At 27.8% G+C, this 5,344-nt stretch overlaps 1 long non-coding RNA gene across 1 annotated transcript in view; it reads right to left on the bottom strand.

Annotated features, from left to right (window-relative positions):
• Positions 1 to 687: 687 nt before the first annotated feature.
• Positions 688 to 5,344, bottom strand: part of LOC124891408 — a 9,476-nt gene continuing 4,819 nt past the window's right edge. Inside the window, exon 2 of the long non-coding RNA XR_007049684.1 lies at positions 688 to 1,041. This is a non-coding gene — a long non-coding RNA (uncharacterized LOC124891408). The remainder of the gene's footprint in view (positions 1,042 to 5,344) is intronic.

The raw sequence follows: 5,344 nt of genomic DNA, 5'->3' as shown, positions 1-5,344 counted from the left end.
GGGAAATGTTTGTTTATGTGCTTGGTATGTGGAAAGTTCAATTCTTTCTTCTTCTACTTTTGCTTTTCTAGACTCTGTTGCCTTTAGCCTTGTATAATTTGGAATAATGAATCATGTATAATTTTCTCCATTTCACTTTATTGATGGCTTTAGCCTTACGTTTTGAGCCTATTGTTGAGTTCTTGGATGAGAAAGATAATGAAATTGGTGATGAGGAAGATGAGGAAACACATGAATTCAAGAAAGATGAAAAGAATAATGAAATTGGAGATCAGAAAGATGAGAAAACACCATTAATGTGTTCAAGAAAGATGAGAAATATAATGAAATTAGAGATGAGGAAGATTAGGAAAACCATTAATGAGTTATTGGATTTTTTTGTTTTGAGAAAGAGAGGAAGAAGAAGAAGAAAGAAAATGAATAAGAAAAAATAATAATTAAAATTATAAATATTTATATAAAAAATATTAAAAATAAAATTTTAATATATAATTTTTGTTTTCACTCTCTTTAAGAGAGTGAAACACACTCTTGCCATGCCAGCTTTTAGGGGTGTTTTAATTTCTATTTTAAATAGTTCAGGGGGGGTCATAGGAACCCCGCAAAGTATAGGTGTGTAGTTGGGATTTGAAGTAAAGGTTGGAGGGGCTTTTATATATCTTAAATATATATATTAAACAGTAAAAATAATAAATACATATGTTACCCTATAGAATGACATAGAACAGTTTAGAGACAAATTCAGCACCGTACAAAATACATATGAATATGCATTTGTATATACAAAATACAAATACATGCACATACCCCAAAAAATTTATAATACAGTTGTAACATAATACATCTGTCTAGTTGCTGTTGAACTACACATTTTTGCTTGTTTATGTAGACACCACAAATATTCTTATGATGAAAAATCTTGTACTGCATCTTTGGTAATATTGCCTTAATAAGTTCTTCAATATCATTGACTCTGTGACATCATATATGCGGTGCAAACCTTAGAAGTACTCTTGCCATGAATATATGATCATGTGACATCTATAGAACAAAACAATGACATAAATTTGTATTAAATGTACTTTTCACAAAAAAATAATATAAAATACACAGTATACATATGTTTTCTTTTACGTAATACATATTACATCACAAAAAAAAATACATATATCTCTTCATATGTATTTACAGAATACATGCCTGATCCATATGTATATTATCATACAAAAAATATAAAATATGACTCTGATATGTATTTACGAAATACATATCAGATTCATGTTAAACATCAACAAACACAACTATGCTATATATCTTCATATGTATTTACGAAATACAAAGGTGACACATATAAAATAGTAAAATGTAAATGCATGTCTTAAATGGTAACAAATACAACTATATATATATACGCATGTAACTAAACCAAACAATACATAATAAATATCACGAATATTAAAAAATACTAAAAAAATATATATGTTATCATCTGGAAAAAAAATACCATCATAACCATATGTATATAAAAAATGCATATACTGCACATAACCTATAAGCTAATATCATTTTCCTGAAATTTGAATGTTTCTTATTTCAATTATATCCCTTATTAAACTTTACTTAATGTGATAATGTTTACAAACACCTCGAACCTAAGTTATAAGAGAATTAAATTTTTACCCAAAAACATGACTGTAAAGATGTTGAAGCATTGAACTAAGACTCTTATTGTTGTATCTTATTTTTAGTTTGTTCTGATCATTTCATTAAGAGATGAATGTAGAGTTGTTTTCATCCCTGAATGATGTTTTCGTTCATTATTATTATATTTATCCAAAAAAAAATCAATGTTATGATAGCATACCTCTTGTATTCTGAGAATTTTCCTACAACATTACTGTAATTTTATCACCTTATCACCAAAAGAAAGCCACAAAGGTAAGTGAGGTCTCTCTTACCGGGAAAAAAAAAGATATATGTGATTTGGTTAAAGATTATTACTGCGAAATGATCTTATCTTACCCATAAAACAAGAAGAATATAAACTAAGCAAGAATACTTGGAAAGTATTTAAGAAATTAAGGTGAAGTAGGATTAGGTGAATCTGTAAATCAGAAATTTTAAAAAGATTAGGGTAGTCCAGTGGAGCTAGGAAAGATCGTTTTATGATTTATTTTGTATTCCATTAGCTAATTGTGTCCTTCTATTTCTAGAGTCTAGTTCTGATCCACATGTGTGCATTGTTCCATCAATTGGTTAAATTAGAGAGAGGTAAAATAATAGAGTAAAAATAGGAAAGAAAGAGTGAAACACGCAAATTTAATGGTTAGAAAGTGCTACTTTCACTATAAAATGTATTTTTGTAAAAGTGTTGTTATTTCTTGTAATTATGGTCATAAGTTTGTCAGTTTCTGTAATTTTTTCTATTTTTTATACAATATTTGATTTGATGTATTGAAATTAATAATATTACTATTATATTTTAAAAATAATATTATTTGTTTAGAAAAATATCCTCGATATATTATAGCCCCGTTTGGATATAAAAATCACAACTTTTTGGAGTTGGAGTTGAAGTTGGAGTTGGAGTTGGACTTGGAGTTGTATTTTGCCATGAATATAAATTGAAGTTGTTTTTGAAATTTTGTGAAAAAAGTAGAAGTGAAAAAAGTGAAAATAAGTTTTTCTTGTTTTCACATTTCCAAACAGCTTTAAATTATATTTGAAATTTTCATGACCAAACACTATTATTTTCACTTTTTTCACTAAGTAGCCGTTTGGCCATGAAAATTATTTCTTTTTTTCTGAAAAATTATTTCATTTTAATGAAAAAAGTGAAAACAGGATGCGTTTGATCATGAAAATTTCAAATACAATTCTGAAATTGTATTTAAAAAAATGAAACAAGTTTTACTTGTTTTCACTTTTTTCACTCATTCTTCTCTCACAAAATTTCAAAAACAACTTTAACTTATATTCATGGCCAAACACAACTTCAACTCCAACTTCAACTTCAACTCTAGCTCCAGCTCCTGAAAATTATGATTTTCATGGCCAAACGGGGCCTAGAATGTGTTTGGTATGAAGGAAAGTATTTTCTGAAAAGTGTTTTCCAATTTTTTCATATTTGGTTGGCTTCAATGTTTTGGAAAATGATTTTTAAATCAACTTATTTTCTTCAAATCTAAAAAAAATGATTTTCCTTCAAAAAGTAAGAAAAACATTTTTCATAACTATTTTTCAACCTCACTCTTAAATTGAAATATTCATATAACTCTCAAAATCACCACCCTTCTCTGACCCTCAATCTCCTACCACCACCCCCATTCAAAAAACCTATTTTAAATTTTTTTCTTACATTATCCCCTACCCCAAAACCCAAACCCTACCCACCTTTCCCTCTCCAAAAAGACTATTTAATTTTTTAAAAAAAATTTCAAACTTTTCTCTTACTCCCCCTATCTGACCCCCCACCCCTATCAACCCCTCCCCCTCCTTCCAATAGAATTAAAATTTTTATTTTTTTTTTCAAAATTTTTAGTTATTTCCTTACTCCACCCTATCTACCCTACCCCGATCCCCAACAAACTCCATTCAAAAAAAATATATTTCAATTTTTTTTCTTACATCATCCCTACCCTAAAACTTAAACTCCTACTCTCTCCAGAAAAAAAGAATTTATTTTAAAAAAAAAAACAATCAAACTTTTTTCTTAACCCCCCCCAACCAACCTCCCTCCTCCCCTCCCCTCCCCCTCCCCACTTTAAAAAATTAAATTTTTTAAATTTATTTTAATTTTTTTAAATTTTTTTACAACCCCACCCTCACTTCCCTACTCCGACCCCACCCCCTACTAGCCGCCTCCCCCCTCCGTAAAAAAATATTAATTTGATTTTTTCCTTACACCACCCCTACTACCTATTTTGACAACCCCCCTCCCCTAAAAAAATTATTATTTTAAAAAAGTTCTTATCCCACCTTTCTTATCCTATTCGTTCTCATTATTTTTGTTAAATATATACAAATACTTTTAGAAAATATATACTTACTCAGTTTTCATAACAAACACAAGATTATAAGTAAAAAATAACTTATTTCTAGAAAATATTTTTCCTCCTTCATATTGAACAATCCCTAAAAAAATATATTTTTCAGAGTCAAAAATTATTTTTCTAAAATATATTTTTACTCTTTAGCTAAACATTAAAATGTATTTTCTGAAAAATATTTTTTTCATTCACCAATCAAACACTAGAAAATATTTTTTGAAAAAAAATTTCCACTCACCAACCAAACATAAGAAAGCAAGTAAGAAATTGTACTTCATACCAAACACACCCTAAAGTAAAATAATTTTTTGGAAAAAAGTAAAAAAATACTCATGGCCAAACGGCTACTATAACTTTGTGCATTTTCTTTGCAAAACTTTATTATTTTTTAACAAATATAAAAAAATTAATAATATAACTAATAGCTTACTTTGAAATTTTAAGATTCAATCATTCTCTTGGAGGAATTGTTTTTTCTTTTTGTGTTAGCTTCTCTTTATTTGTTCATCATTTGTTTTTTGTTTCACTTTGTGGTGTTCTTAAGTTAGAGGAGGTACATGTAACTTTTGAATGAGACAATAGAATCGTTGTTAACATAAATTGTATTTCATAAAGTGTTAAAGCTAAGCAAAAAAAATATTTTTATTTGTGATATATCCTATTTACAAAATTAAAGCTTGTATGAAATCATTCAATTTATTTTCGAGTTTTGATCATCAAGTATTTTTAAGTTAATGGGAAAGTTTTTTTATGACTAAAATTATTTAGAGGGATATTAGCATCTTGATAAATTAAAAAGAAATAACTCACATTGAATAAATTGAAAAAGATTTAAAGAAATTTGAGGGTATATTTATCTTTAGTCATATTTATCCATGGATTTTACTAATCCCACCAATTTAGGTGTATTAGTTATACACCCAATAATACTATGTAGGATGTATAACTAATCTATGTATTAATTATACACTACTCCAAATTTGTTACCAAATTATATAATAATACCATACTTTAATACATGAATTATCAAAATAATATACCTTATCAAACGGCTCCTTAATGTAGTAAGGTTGGACCGGACAAATGAGAAATTTTAGAGAAAAGACATCTTCTCCCCCTGAACTTGTCCTCCAAACTACGTTTAGTACTTAAACTTAACTTTCGTTTATTTACCCCCTTAACAACTTTCAAGTGAATTAAATTCACCCCTTACGGCTGACGTGGCAAAAAAAAAAGAAAAGAGAGTAATTTTTTTTAAAAAAAGGGTCCACTTTATTATTATTATTATTATTATT

This window comes from Capsicum annuum, chromosome 1, assembly GCF_002878395.1.
Source record: "Capsicum annuum cultivar UCD-10X-F1 chromosome 1, UCD10Xv1.1, whole genome shotgun sequence".
NCBI classification, from domain to species: Eukaryota; Viridiplantae; Streptophyta; class Magnoliopsida; order Solanales; family Solanaceae; genus Capsicum; species Capsicum annuum.
The sequence above is the reverse complement of the archived record's forward strand: the minus strand, read 5'-3'. Positions and strand labels throughout refer to the sequence as shown.